Source organism: Lissotriton helveticus, chromosome 3_1, assembly GCF_964261635.1.
Source record: "Lissotriton helveticus chromosome 3_1, aLisHel1.1, whole genome shotgun sequence".
Classification (NCBI taxonomy): Eukaryota; Metazoa; Chordata; class Amphibia; order Caudata; family Salamandridae; genus Lissotriton; species Lissotriton helveticus.
The window spans coordinates 1,830,379,090-1,830,400,063 of NC_136061.1; positions in this window are offsets into that span (position 1 = coordinate 1,830,379,090).

The window sequence follows — 20,974 nt, forward strand, 5'->3', positions numbered from 1 at the left end:
GTCATCTAGGTCTCTACTGACTATATTAGACTTAATTAGGTTTGCCAGCTAGCTCAGAGGTCACAAGAAACTTTCTCGAATGTTCAGGGAAGAGTTAACTCTCCTGATTTAGACAAGAAGGGATTAGCTTCTGACAACCGCATAAACATGACAACTTTGCTCCCTCAGAATAAAGAGTGTATCTCTAGAGTCGTGTGAAAACAATAGACGGTTATTTCACTCAGTCAATCGTGCATACTTAGTTTCACCAGAGTGCAGAGAAATAGAGAGACAGGATTTTTCAATAAAAGTGTTATTTATTGAGCAGTCTTCTTTCTCATGCAAGAGAAGTGAGTTGCCACAATTGCAATACTTATCATGAAGTAAAGTACGTACAGTAAAAGGAGTATTACGAAATAATATTGTAAAAGCATTGATATGGTTTCTTAGCCATATGATACTTTAAAATGGATAAAATATATACATACATAAAAACATTGACTAACGTACTCAACTGGTGCTTCTAAGATACGCCTACCCCGGTGTACCTGACCTAAGCCTAATACGTGGGAAGGAGTAAATAAGTTGCAGTTTAAGTTAAGTTGGTTTTTGCCAAGAATCTGAATCAAGAATTCTCTCATTCTTCTTCTATTTCCATCAACGTTTAATCCTCTGCGCCGAGACACCTTCGGGTATTTGTGCGCAATACAAATTTCAATAAACATAAACATAAACATAAAGGGTTTAGTCAGCTCCGTACCTTGGTTCTAGAATGTAGGAGGTCTTGTATCTCTCTATCAGGACTCGATCTCCCAGCAACCCGCAAGGGTGATTGGAAACACTGGAGCTGGATTTCTCAGCAAGAGAAAAGACAGCGTCTCTCTCAGTGCGTCAGGGGAGGGTCGGCTTCCTTCGGTTCTCGCATCAGCTGGGCGTCGGGCAAGTAGATAGCCGCTCTGCTCCAAACCACCGTGTGTTTGCTTAAGGCAACGTTGGTATATTTATACCTGAAAGGTGCCGTGTTTGACGTAAGGTTGGACATAAGACGTCACTAAGAACTAACAGTTCTTTCTGGACTCCAGGAGTTCTTGTGCAAATCAAAACAAAAGCAGGGGGAATTCCCGGGCTGCTGGAGGCTTGGTTTGTTTAAAGAACGCGTTGTACTTTCTAGAAGTCTAGGGGAGTAGTAGCCTTGCCGTATTTGGACTGCATGGGCTATTACTAAATATGGATATGATTCTTATGCCTTTATAAGGATATTATTTATTATAACCACATGAGGGCATAAATTGGGAATATCGAATTAGGGTCCTAGATAGAAACACAACACCCACTCCACGTATTATGCCAATCATTACTAAAAAAAACTAAGCAATATTAAACATATAACGATGCACGTGTGTTTTTACAACCCACCCCAAAATACATAAATTGCATTTGAAATGGTATGTGGTAAATACACAAAAATGAGTATTGGTACTGTACGCTTTTCAAGCAGTGGTATCATTCAGTTAAATGCATATATATCTCAGCTGAATGAATTTGCGAAAATTACACATGAAATGGCTCTAAATACAGAAAAGAAGGTCGAGACCATTTCATCACATATTTATACAATACTGTACATATGCTAGAGGCTGAGGTAAAATATTGTCTCTAGTATCTCTAAAAACAGAAGCTCTGTTCTTTAAGAATAGTTCTACTTTAAGCAGATTACTACTTACGGAGGACATGGCCCGGCTCGGGTCGAGCTCGCTAAACACAAAGAATGTTGGGAAGCATGACAAAAGGGTCAAAAGAATGTATGGGGCGGTATGTGTAAGCAGAAACGAACGAATGGTGAATAGTGCAAGCAAATACACAATTGTGCTATATACATTCTTTAAAGTGGAATGCCAAAGCTGATTGATGTCATGAGGGCAGTAATTAACACTTCACGCCTGATGTTCTAGGGTGCCCCTTATTAGTGTAACTTTTTTGGTTTCTCCAAGTGCACAACTCTGGCCCTGGCAGTTGTTTACTAGACAAAATCCAAAAGTCGTCCGTAGCAATGTCCTTGTGCGCTTGTGACACATTCTCCTGCCAGCCTTGTTTTTTCCAAACGTGCTCCTTTTTTCCATATCCGCCTTAAAAATGACCTTTCCAGTTTTTCAAAGCCATGCTGGTGGATGGCTCTTTTGGAGTCTGCCGTCTGTCGTGAGCTGCACACCTTATCCGTCGCTCCACTAAATTGCTTTTCTTGATGCTGATATGAAGGGATGATCCGCTTATCGTCAGCAATACAAAAAAAGCAATTCTGATGGGAAATTCCTGTGTTAACGTTTGCTTGGCATTGGGGGGAAACTGATGCTTTGTCGAATAGCCTATAGAGGTGGAGTCGGTTGGACATTTTGAAAGGAAATCGGGCAGGTAGAGTGCGAGCTGGGGGTAACCACTGAATACGGATGATTTGCAAATGCTTATATTGAGTGGGACCTAGGTTTGTGATCTAATTAATGGCCTTCGCTTGTTTGGGAATGCCTCCAGTTTGGCTTATTAAGGGCCCGGAGATACTTGGAAGTAATGAGGTTGAACAGATCACATAATTGGTTCAAGTGGGGGCAACGGGGGGCATCTGGAACGGCTCCGGTGTGCCATTGTCTAGATGTTTGGGGCAGCATTTTGGCAGGAGGCTTCCCCCCTCCCCCCTCACAGTGCCGGTATGCCCTGTTTACCGGTGTGTTGGGGGCAACCACTGCGCAACTTGGGAGAAGCCTGATGTGAGTAGCAGCGTCAGTGGTGATTTGTAGGGTAACTGCACGCAGAGCTATTTACCAAAATACCCATGCAGGTCTTTTCACTCTCTGCCTGGAATACAGCACACAAAACTATTTGAACAGCTTCAGGGGCGACTCGAAGGGCAACTACTCGCAATCCCATCATCTTAAACACTCATGCAGGTTTTTTACGCTTTGCCCGGACTTCTATACTGATATATTTATGTGACTGGTATTTTCGCGGGCTTTTTCACTCTCCATTGGCTAATCTGGCTGGGGCCATAAAGCTGGAACCATAAATCGCCCCCCTGCCCACCAGATGACCATGAAGCTACATACCAACGCGGTCAGGGAGCAGCAAAACAGAGATAAGCCACCATCTAGCAGCATAGAAGCTGAACTCTGCTCCCCCCCTCAATCAACATGGAAGATGGACTAACTCGACATTCCCAGAGTAGAAAGGGAAACCAAACTCTGTAATCCCTACATTTTGGCTGCCATCTTAGACTGGTCTCTCTCTCTCTCTCTTTGTCGGCCATCCTGGACTAGTCTTTCTCACTACTTGAACACACCCTAAGAAAGCCTCATTAGGCTAATATTAATTAGCGAATGTCTGCCATTTTTGCAGTATCATACCTCCAATTGCTTTTGATGCACCGATAGTTAGCTCATATAGCATCCTAAGAAATGGCCTTTTTAGACTATTATTAATTAACGAGTGTCTGCCTTTTATTGCAGTATTATACTTCTACTTGTTTATAATGCACCGATCGTTAGCTCATATAGCACCCTAAGAAATGGCCTCTTTAGACTATTATCAACTAGTGAATGTGTGCCTTTTATTGCAGTATTATACTTCTACTTGTTTTTAATGCACCGATCGTTAGCTCATATTGCACCCTATGCATGATTTACTTGATTGTACTGTTTGCTCCTTCTGATTTACCTGTCTGACGATGTACTGTTTGCTCATCTGATTTACCCGTATGACTATGCTCCCTCATGTACTCCTTCTACGTAAGGCGCTCTGATATCCGCAAGGATCTTGTCCGCGCTATATAAAACTTTAAAAATAAATAAATAAATAAATTACTGTGTGCCAAAAAAAAGTAAATATTTTGGAAATGGGAAAAAAACAATTTCTCTTTCAGGGGAAAAATAGTTCCAAATGTTTTCAGAAGTTTTGTTTATCAAAACTGAAGGCCAAATTCAGAGTTCAGGGAACGCTGTGTACTCGTTGTTTAAAAAGTTATTCTTTTTGTTCAGGGGAGAACATCATTTCAGACAGGCTTGCGAAAAATTGGTCTACAACATCAGGTGAAAGTTCGACCAGATTCGAAAAAGCTGAAACAGTGCATATGAGAGAGTGATTGCTATCATCAATGTCTGGATCAGCACTACTTTCAGAAGGTTGTACCTGTTTGGTGCTGCTTTCCTCTCGTACTTCACCGCCACCTACTCGTAATGGTGAAGTCTCAACGAATGCCGTCATCAGAATAGGTAGCCGCTGGGGACAACACGTTGCATGAGTCGTTACCGCACTTAGCAAAGTATCGATATCCATTGGTACTGCTGATGGTAGTGTAAGACAGATGTCCAACACGCATTCTTCTCCGCATAGCAGACATCAAAGCACAGGTAAGATGCAATCTTGCCAGGTTGGTCTGAATGAAAGAAACCATGTTGCACTAAGATCTCTTAGCTGGGCCAATCCGAGCACTTTAGTGATGCGTTCTCGGTAGCATATTGCTAGGATCGTTTCTTCCATTGTAGCTGGAGTTCTGTCTGTGGCTTGGCTTGCCATATCGGAGCAGAAGGATCAAAAATTAAATTCCTGCTATGAGTCCCAAAAGAAGAGTCAGGCCGCCGAAAAGGGAATGCACAAAATTCCGGAAAATGCCCAGAACTGTTTCAAAGGGTGCTAACAGTCCCGAAAAAATTGTCTTAAATACATGTGCGATGCCACTGGTATCAGACATGTTTAAAATTTGACCTAACATTTCTACGAAATGCACGGGGCACTTTGTTGATTATAGGGAATGTATCTCTGCAGCTGTCCTTGCAACTTGCAGATCATACATCTCTTTGGACGAGGTTAAAGGCACAGTTGTCTGTAAAAGAATAGACTTCATTCTGCTTAAAGTATCAATTCGAATAGAAGAGATATTCAAAGAAGGCCATATTGCCACCTCCATGTCTGGATTGCTGTTTGGATACAATACTTGCATACAGCAAGTGACCATGGAAGTAACGCTCACGAGATAGGCTTTTCCTGGCACCATGCCACAACAGCTGTGGTCACTTATTAGAACATAACTGCCGTTGGAAAGTTGTCTGAAAAATTGCTCTATCTGTGTTGCAGGAGTGCCGTGCAGGTGACATGAAAGGTTACTTGATGAACCTTCGCAGGCTCCATGCAAGTTAATACCTTGACACAGAAGTGTACCGCTTAGTGATTTTTTACAATTGTTACCACTAAGAAATACCTCCTTTTTTCCTTCACTATAACATTTGTGTGTATAAGGTAAATTCCATGTTGACTTGATGTATCCTTTACCCAACCTTCCATACAGGCCTGCTGGTATATATTTTTGGCAATACTTAAACTGGAAAGTTGTAATCGTTCCATGTATTATCCATTCAATGACAGGTCTCTCTGACATTGTCAATGGTAATCTCTCAAGTTTTTCAATGCTCAGAATCGTATAGTCTGCTCCTTTTTGTGCCAAACTGATTTGATTATCAGTAAGGTTAAAGATAGAAAATAATGACGTTATGTTGATTAGACGCCATGGCACGTAGCCTGAACGCAGGTTTTGCAACGTCCAGCCAAGTTGTACAATAGAACGTAATTGGGACTGACCATGTTGTAACATTAGCAAGTCCTGCTCTATTATATCAATAGCAGATGATACAATGCTGTCCAGTGAATATATTCTGAAGGACAGAGTCGTTAACCCATTGTCCACTACAGAAAGTGATTTTTCCAAATTTATACAATCAATTTCTCATATTTTTTCAGCTGTTTCAATTTGTGTTACTTTCCAAACTTCGATGTAAGCAGCGTATATACCAGCATATATGAAACGTTTTTGACGCTGTTTGCATGGTCCCATTATGAAATCACGCAAGTCAACACCGTCTTTAAGTAAAGTCAAGTGTTGCTTAATTTCAGCCAGTGTGGATTTCTGTAGCCATTCGAGGCAGAGTTTCCCTACACTGTATGTTGTAACTATTCCTGGATGTTGTCTCTGGGAATATCTAGGGTCTGGCCTGGTCTGTTTAAACCCCTGTGTTTTGTTCAGGAATCTATCTTGACAGTTAATTGTGTCTGTGGGCCAGATCAACCATTTTTTCCAATCAGGATTTGTTCTGTTTTGGTGTAAAATATGGGATACGTCTATCTCCACATCTGTAGTGCTCTTACTATCAGGCATGGGTTTCGGAATAGACGGTTTGTTTAAGTCTTTTATCTTGGCTAAACCAAGACAGGTTGTCTGTTGAATGGTGTCATTCAAGAATATTATTTGTTCTGGGATCATGCAGGCTCTAAATAATGCTTCTAAACCTTGTACCTGCCAGTCTTTTGAACCCCAGATGGTTTTTGTTTCAATGTGGTTTTTCCAAAATTCAAAACCAAATGTAGACATTTTTCATAAAATGTTTCAGAATAAATCAATTTAGTATTTGTCAACATTGTTTTCATTCCTGTCTTATTTAACATTCTAAAATAAAACGTTTCTGCATCACTGTTGTTAAACCCTGAGAAGTATTGGAATTTCTCATAAAATGTTTTTGAGCTGCCTTTAGGCGGTGTTGGACAATGTTCCCATTGGTTATAATTAAAAACATTTCTAGGTTGAGCAGATTTATGCAAATAGTGATGACCATAATGATTATAACAGTACATTTCTTCATAATTTGATGAACCCTGCAAGTAATCACGTTCTGTGAATTTAGCTGACATTACTAAATCTGACATCATATTATTAATATTTTCAAAGTCCCAATCATCAGAGAAAGCACTTGGTTTTACAAAGTCACTTCATGAAACCTTGAACTGGTGTGGATATTTCAAGAGCTCAATCGGGCCATAGATTTCATAATCCGTTTTGTCCCATGCTACCCCACCGGGTATTGGATTGGCTGTGATGTTCACTGATGACAGTTCTCTTTTCTCGATGTGAGATGACTCGTGAGGCTTTAGGACCAAGTTGATGTTCTGACTTGCTGTGTCCATTGTACTATATTTCCCTTCAATGAATTTTCCCAAACATAGAACCATGATGAGCCAAAGCAGGAGGAAAAGTACACCTAACACAATCCAAAATTCAATCCATGGAGAAATCAGATATGTTTCTTTGAGTTGATGAAAGAGTTCAGTTACTTTGTCTTTGAAAGTTTTTGTTGCTGGCGTTTCTTCATGTTCACTTGGATCATCAGAAAAGTCATCGAAATTGATGAAGTAGCCAGATGCAGTTCTGTCAATTGTTGGAATTGCTTCCGGATTCTCATTTGTCTTTGCATTTTTCTTTGTTTCATTCGCATAGTCTGAGGCTACATCGTTGTAGACTGGTGTTTCTTGACGAACTGATGCAATTTGGGTTTCAAGAGGCACAAGTTCCATGGCTTTGTTTTATAGTCCTTTTTTATTCACTGCAGGTTTATCAAATGTGATTAGTCTCTCAGTTTGAACCTCTTGGATTGTAGAAAGATTTGGTCTTCTGCTATTTCTTGGGAGTCCACTGGGCCTACTACTAATTATTGGCCACATGATTGTGGTTTTACCAGGTCGATGGATACAACTCTGTTCTCCTTTTTACCAGCAAGGGGCAGTAGTACTACTGATCGTGTTCCGCTGACAGCTAAGACAGGTACTGTTTTTCTGTAAGAAGGCCCAAATTCCTTCTTCACCGCGATCTTCTCTCTGACTAAATCCCCAATCTTTGGAATCCAGACAGGCCTTGCTGGGACAGGTGGTTTCTCTTCAGTGGCTGTTGGCTTTAACTTTATATTACTCAGACTTCTTCTTGTTTCATTTAAGTCCTGTAAAACAGCCAAACGATCTTTGATATCAAAGGCTTTGTCTTCTACCACTGAAGTCTGACAATCTAGATCCTGGATGTGCATTCTAGTGCCGACGATAGTTCGTAAGGAGTGAAACCTTTTAGAGAATTTCTTGGCAGATTGTTAAGACTACATTGGACACTTGTTAAATGTTTGACCCACCCATCACCCGAACCTAATACCCTCACCGTTATAGATTGCTTTATGTCCCGGTTTTTTCTTTCCACTACCGCATTTCCCTCAGAATGGAAGGGAGAAGAGTACCGCAATGCAATGCCCATGCTGGTCATGGCCTCTTTGTAAGCTCGAGAGCTAAACGCAGGACCCTGGTCAGAATGTAGCATGCCAATTGCGTATGTGCCGATAAAGACTCGCAAATCTTTTATAACAGTTCTGGCGTCAGCCGAGCGCTTGTGTCTGCATTTTAAGGGAATCTACTCTTAATATTTATGGGATCGCATTTCTCCTACTGGATTTTTGCATATAGATAGCCTTATGCTTTCTAATAAGGGTGTCCTGGCAGTAGTCTGGTCCGGTTCATGACTGCGATCTCGGTTGCAGTCTGAACAATCCTTTGCAAATTTATAATTTTGCAGGCTCATCCCCAGCCACCAGTATTCTGATTGTAATTCTTTTAGAGATTTCACGATCTCTTGGTGCCTTAGACCCTCACCCATATGTGCGTCTGCTATTAATAAGACTCTCCGGTTCCTGTTTGGAATTACTCTATCCCCCACTCCAGGGATTTGAGCAAAAGGAACGGAGTTTGCATCAATTATGTATGTATTATTGAGTGGATAGCAGAGAGGTAATGCTGCATAGTCGCCTTTTAATGAGGCTTTTACTGCCAGCATGGTTTCCCCATCTATGTGTTTTTTAGAACGCTTTTTTGTGGCTACGGAAGTCGGTCGAACCGCTACCGCTGTGGCTCTGTCAGCCAATGAATTCCCTGCAACGTGAACGCCATCACGTTGATGACTCAGTGTATGTATCACGTGAGTCTTTCGTAGTTCTTTCTGCAAAAGAACTACTTGTTCCCAGAACTTTTTAAGCTTTATTATGGCACCTGTGTCATCTTTGTAACCGTTTTTGATCCATGTCTGCATGTCATTATTGTAAGACTTGACGCAGAAATGCGAATCGCACACTATCAGTGTGGGGAATTCGCGATCAGCATTTTCAAGCGCCATCTTTAAAGATCTTATTTCAGCTCGCTGAGCTGTACAGTTTCTGAGTGATTCAGTTTTGGTGATTATCGGTCTGAATTTACCAAAGCGCCAGCATTGTAGGATTTTTTATCCACGTCGTAATGTTGTGCAAATCTATCCATGTAGATTACACAGGTGTACTGTTCTAGAGGCAGAATTTCGATTGGCAGAGGATATTCATATTCGTATTCTAGATTTTCTAGTTTTTTCATTTTTGGATCAAAAGCGTGTTTCACGTCTTCTGCAGCAAAATAATTTTCCCATTGTATCCATTTTCGATCTAATGCCACAGTTTTCAGATTGCATGGTCTTGTTACAGCCTCCAGGGCTGATTCTGCTGTTAATACAGATATGTTTCTCCCTTGGACTAGGGCTCTTTCTTTTGCTACAGCAGTTTGAACCGCTGTTAGAATTTTTTCAGTAGAACTGAATTTCATTTCTGCTTGTGTGTACAAGTGTGATTTGTAAGCTATTGGTACTGTTTCTCCCTCAATACAGGTCAGGTACGTGAATCCGCATCTTCCTGGGATGACTCGGATTACAAGGTTGCGTATGTTTTCACGTGTTTGCAGTTTTGTTTTAGTTAACATGTCTGTTTGTAATGATCTTAAAGTTTCTGTATGTTTCCGAGTCCAATTAATTGGTTTGAAATCAGGTTTTATTAATTCATAGAGAGGTTTAACCCTCTCTGCATAATTTAGAATGTATGTTCTTCCGAAATTCAGGAATCCTAGTATTGATTGTAAGTTCTTCAGCGTTTTTGGAGCTTGGAGTACAGCACATTTCTCTTAGAAATTGTCTGCTAGGCTTTTTCCTTCACTCGATAATTCATATCCTAAAAACAGATCAGTTAGATGAGCAATTCGTGACTTTTTAAAGTTGAATTTGTACCCTTCAGCTGCGAACCCAAGTATTATGGTGTTCATTCTTTTCAAGTGTGTCTCCAGGTAGTCGCCTGTAAGATAGATGTTATCGACATAGGATAATGCCTCATCATCATACGTTTGTAGTAACTCTGTTACCCTTGCTTAGAATAATCCTGGGCTATTCTTGAATCCCTGTGGGAGTCGACAGAATTGTTTTTGCGACCCCATTGTTGAGAAAGCGGTCAAATACCTGCTTTCAGGTGCAATGTTTTGACAAAAGAATCCATTAGAGATATCTAATGTCGTTTTATATTTTTTGCGCACAATGTTATTCATTAGTGCTGCACTGTGTGAGTTTTGTACTGTAAATGTTTTGCAACAGGAGTTTAAGTGTCTGTAGTCCAAAACTAGACGATATGAATCGTCTGGCTTGGAGACAGGAAACAAAGGATTGTTCATTTGTGGGGTGCATGTTTCAATCACCCCCTGATATTCAAGTTGATCTAAAATCTCCCTGACTTGTTCTTTAGCTTCTTGCTTTACTGGGTACTGCCTTTGTGCAGTGGGTTGATTTTTTAACTGGATTTTATGGTGAGAAGAATCCTCATCCAATCCTACATGATTTTTATATAATGCAGGAGCTTGGGCTACTTCCCATTTTCTTGCAAATGTATATTTTTTATGAATTGGAATATGATTTGAGAAGGCAGGCATAATCATTTCTTCGCCCTGAGGGCACTCCCTGACAAACTCTGGTGGCCAGTCTTTCTCAGCTAACAGGATGCCATAGCCTTTTGAAAGGTTATCCCAAAAGAGACCCCTTACTTTCCTAGTCTTGTCCCCCTCTATACGTAATGTTATTTCATATAATTTATGGGGTTTGCTAACTCTGGTGTATGCAGTTTCCACCTGAATGTATTCATTCGTGTCCACTGTCTCCAGAAGATTCATCAAGATCTTGCGAGCTATGGTTACTTCTGCTGCGCTGTCTAGCATTGTCTGGGCCCACTCTCCATTTTTCAGTTGTGTCCTCAGTATCCTCGGCATGTTTTATTTTAATACTGGCTACCTTCTTTCTTGGAAATTGTAATTTTTTACTTTGATGAGCAGGTTCCTTGTCTTTGGACTTGACGTGCTCTTCTTTGTGTTCTGACCGTCCTCTTCTTTCCGATTTCTGTGAGGAAGTCTGAAAAGATCGAGAGGGACGTGTATCAATATCTTGATATCTGTCAGGTTTTCTTAATTTATCCCTATCTCTAAGGTTGTATCTTTTCTCGGAGGGCCCCCTCTGGGGAGACTTGCCACCTCGTTCTGGAGATCTATCTCTCCGTTGAGGAGACCTTCCTCTGGACTGGAATCGTTTTTCCCTGGGAGTGGATTGTTTATTACCCTCCCAACTCTTTTTTGGAGTGTTCAGATTATTTTTAATAAATGTTTTTTCAGGATTTTCAAGTAGTTGGGGTTTTACTGGTTTCCCACCCAAACTATCTCTACCTAGTTCTTCATAGGATTTTTCTATGATTCTGGCAAGTTCAAAAGGGTGTTCTGCTATATCTGTTTCCTTCCATTTCTGGAGATATGTTATATCGTCCATTGCCAATTAAACTAATTCTCTGTATGCCTTTGTTAATTCTTTTAGTTTAACTAAAAGTTCTTCACTTGACATCTTTTCAATGTCAGGATGTGGTGTGTAGCTGGCTAGAACCGGCCACGTGGCTCCTGGTCTACCTAGTGGACCTAGCCTGGTGATGTGATTTTGATGTTTTAGGGCGCCATTAAACCAGAGCAGGTGCTCTTGGTAAGTTAGTGGTATTTCAAAGTCCTCGAAAGGAGCGTATTCATCCGGAGGTTCCCCTATTTTGTAATAGTGGAAATCTTGTGTCACAGCGTGTGCTGCTGGAAAATTTATCCATGAATAGAATACCTCTGTCTGCCGATATTCATGGGCCTCTACCACGAATATGACTGTACCACCTCTTGGTGAAAGTCCATTTTCTATAAGTTTAAGAGTTATAGTTCTTCTTACATTTACCGGAATGATGATAGCATTCGGGTCTTCATCTCGGAGACTTGTGTCATCCGCTAGGAGTTGAGCTGCTATTCCAGCTCTCTCCCTTTCATCGTCACTTTCCCCCATTTTACTGAAAGAAAGTTTTGTTGCAGATCAAGTTTCAAGGAAACAAAGATTAGGTGCACAATATTTTGGAACACTGTATCCTTCAACGTTGACTAAACCAAAAACTAATACATAGGATTCTCATCCTACTAAGTTCCGGCGGATATTAACCTTTTACCCACTCCAGACGTCTTTTGGAGTATTTACGGGAAAAAGGGTCTGTGTGAAAAAGCACGACTGAGTTACTCTAGCGTCTTGCGTTAGATTATCGCCTTACCAAACGTTGGGCGCCATGTAGTGTAGTTGCTATATTCCCAATGGGCTCTGCGCATTGGAATAATATAAACAGCAATTTAGACGTAGGACTGAGGTCATCTAGGTCTCTACTGACTATATTAGACTTAATTAGGTTTGCCAGCTAGCTCAGAGGTCACTAGAAACTTTCTCGAATGTTCAGGGAAGAGTAAACTCTCCTGATTTAGACAAGAAGGGATTAGCTTCTGACAACCGCATAAACATGACAACTTTGCTCCCTCAGAATAAAGAGTGTATCTCTGAGTCGTGTGAAAACAATAGACGGTTATTTCACTCAGTCAATCGTGCATACTTAGTTTCACCAGAGTGCAGAGAAATAGAGAGACAGGCGTTTTCAATAAAAGGTGTTATTTATTGAGCAGTCTTCTTTCTCATGCAAGAGAGGTGAGTTGCCACAATTGCAATACTTATCATGAAGTAAAGTACATACAGGAAAAGGAGTATTATGAATTAATACTGTAAAAGCATTGATATGGTTTCTTAGCCATATGATACTTTAAAATGGATAAAATATATACATACATAAAAACATTGACTAACGTACTCAACTGGTGCTTCTACGAAATGCCTACCCCGGTGTACCTGACCTAAGCCTAATGCGTGGGAAGGAGTAAGTAAGTTGCAGTTTAAATTAAGTTGGTTTTTGCCAAGAATCTGAATCAAGAATTCTCTCAAGGGTTTAGTCAGCTCCGTACCTTGGTTCTAGAATGTAGGAGGTCTTGTAGCTCTCTCTCAGGACTCGATCTCCCAGTAACCCGCAAGGGTGACTGGAAACACTTGAACTGGATTGCTCAGCAAGAGAAAAGACAGCGTCTTTCTCAGTGCGTCAAGGGAGGGTCGGCTTCCTTCGGCTCTCGCATCAGCTGGGCGTCAAGCAAGTAGATAGCCGCTCTGCTCCAAACCACTGTGTGTTTGCTTCAGGCAACGTTGGTATATTTATACCTGAAAGGTGCCGTGTTTGACGTAAGGTTGGACATAAAACGTCACTAAGAACTAACAGTTCTTTCTGGACTCCAGGAGTTCTTGTGCAAATCAAAACAAAAGCAGGGGGTATTCCCGGGCTGCTGGAGGCTTGGTTTGTTTAAAGAACGCGTTGTACTTTCTAGGAGTCTAGGGGAGTAGCCTTGCCGTATTTGGACTGCATGGGCTATTACTAAATATGGATATGATTCTTATGCCTTTATAAGCATATTGTTTATTGTAACCACATAAGAGCATAAATCGGGAATATCGAATTAGGGTCCTAGATAGAAACACAACAAAGGCAATGGACGGCTCATTAATTCACTGTCAGTGACCAATGTAGCCTCTCCAGACAGGGGCTGGGGGTAGAGGTCCCGCCAACACACTTGCTAACCGCGGGCCAGAGAGAAGGCTCAATTCAAACTGAGCTCATTGAGGCAGTAGAGGAAGCTCCAGCAAGATCTTTCGCACTTGTTGTCTGCTGTACTTAAAGGTATAGATTCTTCACTCAACCTGTTGTTAGATCAAGGGACCCTGAAGACAGCAAATAGTGGTTCGGGGAACATTGGTCCTTTGCTCAGTGTTTGTGACTCCAGACTCGTGAATAGTCATGGGGAAAACATAGGAATTATGGTGACTGAATCCTTATCAACAAAGGGAATAGTTATTCCCACATGTAGCAATACAGCATGCAATAACCAGCCTCCTGTGTTGAGTCTCCACTCCCAATCCAGCCACTTGGGGTTAGCATCCCTCATCCCTGAACCAGAAACAAGGAAGTCAAGGATGAACAATCCTGTACATGAGGGTCTTTCCCTTGGGAAGCATAAGGTTTTGCAATTGCCACCAGAAGCCACAGCCTGTGCTTAAAAAACGTTCCAGCCATACAATCAAACCAAGGTGAGGACACTGTCTAACTAAAAACAAAGTTTTTCACTGGTTGCGCAGAACTCTGGACTTTTACTGCTGTAACATCTTGTACAGCAACATTATTACTTTGCGGAGTGTCACCTGAGTGGGTAACAGCCCCACAAGGGATCCAGGGGACTGAGTGCTAATCAATATCAGGGGGTTGTATGGCATAACCATGGATGCTGAAACCATGCATGCTTCCATAACATATTTCGTTGTAATGACATGTTTGGTAAAGGTATATGAGTGGTAAAGGTCTTACCCCAGCCTCCCCTGACATGAGCCCTAAAAATCGCCTCCTGCGGTGTAATCTACCTGCCCCAGCCCTATTAACTACCCTGACACCCTACCTTAAACTCTAAAAGCCACCCCCTAGTCCAAACGAAGTACCCTGACACCAGCTCCCCCGCCCTAAAAACTGCCCCCTAGTCCGGAAAACTGCCCCTTTCCGACCCCCTTCCCTGAGCACGAAATCTCAGCCCCATTTTTATTTTATTTTATTTATTGTGATTTTATATAGCGCAAACATTACCCGAAGGTGTCAGAGCGCTTTACAAAAGAACCAGTTGCATTACATAAGGACTTTAAATTACATGAGTTACAATGGAGATATAAACAGGTAAAATTGCAAATGTACAAGTTGTAAAGTCACTCAAGGAAGAGATACAAACAGATAAACTCTAAAATCACATAGGAATGGTAGTAAGTACAAAGGTCAACTACATATACTAGTGATTAGAGACAAAAATATATACAAATTGCAAATTCACTCAGGAGGTTCTTGCTAATATGCCCCCTAGTTTCTCTCCCATCAGCTCACACTGCTAGAACGCCGACTGCCTTAACCACGCATATGCGTGGTTCAGGCATCTGCATGGTTGAGGCAAGCACTGTTCGACTTGTGAGGAAATGGCATGTGTGCTTAAGGCCGCATTGTTAGTGCTCTTTTCTATTTTAGGGATGCCCAGGTAGGTGTTTTACTGCACAGGCTATCCTGTGTTCTTATGTTTCAGAGCAGCATTAGGGCGGTTACTCTGTTATTTGGTCACAAACCAGCTAATGCTATACCCTTCTGATATACAGTGCACTTAGCACCCATGAACATGGCATATAACATTCCAACACACAATCACTTTGCACCATTAGAGCAGGTCGACTGACTCAACAGCATCAGCTCATGAGCTACAAGTGTAAGCTGGCAATGAATGGACAGGCATCCTTTGAAAGGGGCAAATTGATTCTAGTTCTATGTCTGCATTAGGGCCGGATGTAAAGAACCCTTTGCCAATTCACCATGAAACACCTACCCCTCTCTAGTGAAGAGGTGGAGGACTCTTTAGGAGCTAACCTCTACAAGTGGATTTCCTGGCAGCTGCTGTTTATATTGCTTCCACTAGCACACGTTACTTTATTTATATGTGTATGTACCTTTTGTCAAAATGACTGCCAAGTCTCAATGTTTGTATATTACTGAGGTAAATGTTAGTACTCTTTTATGGTTATATGAGTCGAATACAGATTGTTTTGTTTTAATATGATAGACATTATTGAGGCAGTTTGAATGTACACGTTGTGCATTTCGATGTCCAAAGTAACCTTTAAAAGCCGTTTCAATCATGTATTGCACCTTTACATCAGCGGGAATTTATTTAACTATTTCATATTCCTAACTGTTACTCTACTGTGAGGCCATTTTCTTTGTGGACAAATGTGATGAAAATAAACTAAAATTTGCCACACTCTACTGAAAACTCAGTGCATTTTGTCGAGAGGGCATTAGTCAGGGAAGCACACAGAAGCGTGGGTAATTCGACACGACAGGTTATTTGCCTCAGGTGCACTGTAGAATGTATCAGACCCATTCCTTTTATGCTATTTGTGGTTTTTCGGGAAAGCATGTTTATTATTTACTTTTCTAGCTAGTTATGGTTTCTGGTTCTAGTGTACAGCAATTGTGAGGTTGGGCCTCACTATCTATTACTCCTGCCCCACCCACAACTCAAGTGTCTGTGAAGACAGTGAGGTGTGTGTTTTGAAGATTTGCGTTTATTGAAAGCTTGGCCTAGGTTTTGATTTCGCGTCTAAGGGCCAGATGTAGGTGAAATAGATTTACCGATTTTAAATTACCGAATTTTACCGATTCGGTAATTAAAAATCGGTAAATCTATGGGGTGGACATGTAGGTATTCCAGATGTGCTGGAATACCGAATCGGATGATTTCGGTATTTACCGATTCGGTAAATACCGAATCGGTAATGCCCATGCATTCCTATGGGCTTTGAAGCCCATAGGAATGAATGGGCATTACCGATCGGTAAATACCGATTTTCACAAGGGTGCAGGGGGTGTCACTTTGACACCCTCTGGCACCCCCAAAACAGGCTCGGGTGCCATGTGGCAGGCATACATGCCCTAAGGGCAGGTCTGCCTGTCACATGGCATAGGTGTGCATGCACACATGTGCATGCACACCGGAATCGGTATTTTACCATCAAATTGGATTTGATGGTAAAATACCGATTCGGTAAGGCTCCTGGGACTCTGAAGAGTCCCACCTACATATGGGTGGCTCAGATTCGGTAAATTTACCGATTTTTTATTTTACCGAATCGGTAAAATTACCGAATCGCTAATTTTACCGATTCGGTAAAATAAAGCCCCCTACATGCCAATCACCTATTTACCGATCGGTAACGGCCGAAAATACAGATTTTCGGCCGTTACCGACCGACCTACATCGGGCCCTAAGTGTCGATGTGAAACGATTGTCTCTAGAATCAGACCCTCCAGGATTTCGCGATTTCGCGTTTGCTGTGAAATCGGCACTTTTGTAAAAATGCCGCGATTTCGGCACTTTTGTAAAAATGACGCAATTTTTACAAAAGTGCCTACGAAATCGGAAGGTGATTGGGCACTGAAGGAGACACCGTTGACGTAGGGAAGATTTGACCCTGGGGTACCGTTCACTGCTACCTGTCTGTCCACTCGAGCACATTCTTCCATTACTTGAAAACACGCCATCCTGTGTGACTTGGAGCACGTCTGTGTAGTTCTATGTTATGCAAATATTCTACACGAGGTTGAAACTAGCATTTATGCGACATACATTATTGGTGAAGCATCTAGGGCCACTGTTGCGAATTTAAACACACACGTGATTAAGTAATGTGCCCGCCGCATCACAGTGAAGAACAGATGTAAACACAACAAACACGACGCACAAGCACACATAAACAATGTTAACGGACTCTCACTGAGGAAAAACACACAAATACAGTTTCGCCATAAACATTCGCTCTTTCGCTCTCCTACACACTCGTTCATAACAACTATACATGCCTCCAAAAACACACACTCGAGCTGCCAAACACACCGTTTTACTCACACGCAGTTTCGTGTACGGCCTATTTATGCGAGTGTGTGACACGCTTCGGTGTTGAAAAGGGCTGCTGCCCTTTCTTTGCTCTGCTTTTCCTCTTTGCACCCAATTTCTTTCCTGCCTGCCGCTCTGCACTCCTTCTATCCTTTCCGTCGCCTCTCACCTCCGTGTGATCCTGTGTACTTTGACTCCTCCCTGCCAGCCCCTTGCTTTCTCCCATCCCTTCATTCGTTCTTTTACCCACCCACTGCATATTCTTGACAACTTGATAACTTGGCTCCCTGCCATCGAAACTGCCAAAAGACTTGTTAACTATATCGGAGTTGATTAGAAGCAGATTTCCCAGGCAGCTCGTTCGGATCGCTAGTTGATTCAGCTCTGTAGCAACTCCCTGAACTCAGAACTTGCCAACTTACCTTGCTGAATATTTCTTCCCTTTGAATAGGTTGTACCAGGTTAGCTGTGGATGGGGTGCGGTGCAGAGAGTAGACTAGCTGTCTGGCCTGTATTTTACCGTTCTGGTCTATATTTTTGGCTTATAAACTTTAAGTACCAGGTACATGAAGAAATGAAGCGTATTTGAAGAGCTATCTAAAGTAATTCTAAATGGTTATTAAAGCAAAAAGAAGAATACTTATAAACAAATGCTTAGATTTTAACCAGTTTATTTTCAGTTTCCCGCAGTTGGTATTTTCATCAGACTGGTATTTTCTTTTCCTCAGAAAGATGGCACCGATGCCATCCTCACCAGACTCGGATCGCCCATAGGGCTTCCCAGCCCCCCACCGCCCCCAATCCCATTTGTGTCCCAGACCGGGCTAAAACAGTTTCCATTGATTTAAGACTGAGAATGAATGATTCTGAGTAAAATAAAGTGCCGCAAAAATGCCGCTAAATTTCCATATTTGTGCTGCTAAATTTGCATATTTGTGCCGCTAAATTTCCATATTTGTGCGGCAAAATTTGCTAATCCATGCCGCCATATCCTGGAGGGTCTGTAGAATGGGACCTTTCTTGGGGTGAAAGCTCATTTTCTGGATTAGATACCGCGCATGTTCCAAGAGTGAATGCATAGTAATGACAGAAGTGGTGTCTTTCTCCTAGGCCGTAGGATTAGATGGAATGACATCACATGCCCTTTGCCCCTTCTGTGCTATCACACTGATGAACAATTTTCCTCACCTTTTACCAGATGTAGCAAAACTATAGCCAGGATTACTATTAAAACACCAGTGGTTGGAATACAGTGCAGAGGGGCTGCAAGCAGCAATAAAAGGAAGTCATTTTAGACCTCAGTAAACTTTAATTGGCACACCTACTTTTAAGCATGGCCCCAGAATCATTGTAGGGACTACTGCAAAATCAGAAACTCTGGAGGCCTTGGGGTAATATGCAATGCTTTACAATTGTAAGTAAGACTCCAGGCTTCAGAAACTACCCATGGAGTGTGCAAACTGTAAAAAACATGACACTAAAAACTGCAATGAAAGGGGCAAAGTAATTGGAAGAGAGGAGGCACACAATCAGGCCAGTGTGCCCATAGCAACATTCCACTCTGGAAAGAAGGTGCGCTCTGATGGCTGAGTTTTGTTGGTGACCGACATTCCACGACAGGAATGCTTGTTCCTTTATTCACTGCTGAAGTGCAATGTTTTGCCAGAGTGGCAGACTTTAAGCAGAAAGGCCTTTAAATTCCGGGTCAAAAGGTTGAGGGTCTTTGACAGAACTTGACAGAAATTCCCACCAGCTCACAAAACCCGTCAGCAGGCCCTCAGGGGGACAAGGGCGGGCCGTGGAGAGCTGCACGAACGCAGGCCCTCCGCAGAGAGAGCGAAGGGCATGACGGGATCTCACAAATTAATTCGTAAAATTAATTAACTCGGTTGTAGGAGAGCAGTTACAAAACGAACACAAAGGGGGAGGGAAAAGGTCAGGGGGAGTGCGCTGATCCCGTATATAGAGACACAATCCTGAGATGAGTGGGACTGAAGCTCATTAAAGGAAGGGGTCTCCATGAAGACATTAAGCGGCAATTATGTTTGAGATAAAAGATTTAAAAACATGGTTAATAATCACAGGGCGAGAAAAGGTAAAAGGCAGCGTGTGGGGAGTCGTAATGGTAGAAAATGGTAGTCCAAATGAGCTTTCAATAGAATCTGTGCCTACGCAGCATCTTTGGATTATCAGATGCATAAAAATCATCCTTTGCCCTTTCTCAGATTACTGCAAGTATTTTCTAGGCACACAGTGGTTTTATGCACACAGTGGCGACCAGGTTTCATGCTTCGTCCTCAAACTCAGTAACGCCTGTCTAGATGAAGTCCTTCCTTACACATCCCTGCCAAGATTGAAGTGCATCTGACTTATGCCACACTACAAGACTTCAAGAAGGAGCCCTCAATAAACATGAGGGTTCAAAAATCATTGCAGCACAGATGGCACCAAGTCAGATTGAAGATTTCAGTACAGAATTGAATCAAAGGCCCAACATGTTAACTTTTGCCCGTGATTGGTAGTCAGATGACAGCACAGTGTGTCATCTGAAGGTGGCAGAAATGCACCATTAGATAAGTAATGAACATACCCAGTAAAGAAATAAAAAAAACAGTTAAGCTAAAACCTAAGAATAGTCAAATCATGAAGTGATAATTATGTTTTTCATATTAATCCAAAATAGGGAAAAATCAAGAAGCAACCACAAGAATATTTATTTATTTCCAAAAGAGTATGCGGAATAGATACATGGAATGATTGTTTCCAGTGAAGGAACTTTCATCCTGCCACAGGCTCAGGAGAACATAGAGGATTTTTAGAACCGTGCCAAGTTTTCTGGATGCCAAGTTGTCAGGCATCAGGCAAGTGAGAAGAAAAATCAGACTATACAACTCTCATTAAGAGGTTTCTGTCATCTGAGTGGAACGGATTGTACTGCGTCTTGCACTTTACTGGTGGGTTCCCCTTGTGATGTGTTATGAATGCTAACACTTGCAGGTACCCTGGCCACGTGTTGCTCTGACAGTTCTGCTCATTTGGTTGGTCTCCCACTGGCACAAAACCTTATACAAAGGGCGGCTGTCAATTACATTTTTATGAATGAAAATATTTTGCTGAGTACTAGGCTGTGGGTCGCTACTGGGATTACTGCTGTGTGTAGTGTCTGAGCATATTTTGGCAAACCATACCCAACAGTGGCTGCATCGTAAACATACACCAAACATGAATGCTAATATAAGTAAAATATTTAATAATGTTATGTGACATCTGATTATCAATGCAGCCCTTCATTGCTGCAGGGTTGACTTGACTGGACCTTCGGTAGTGCTCTGCTAAGGGCTGGTTTTATTATGACTTTCACCTACGCCAAGACTCTGTCCATGGTATGTGCTGGAGCGGATTCATCAGATTGAGTAGA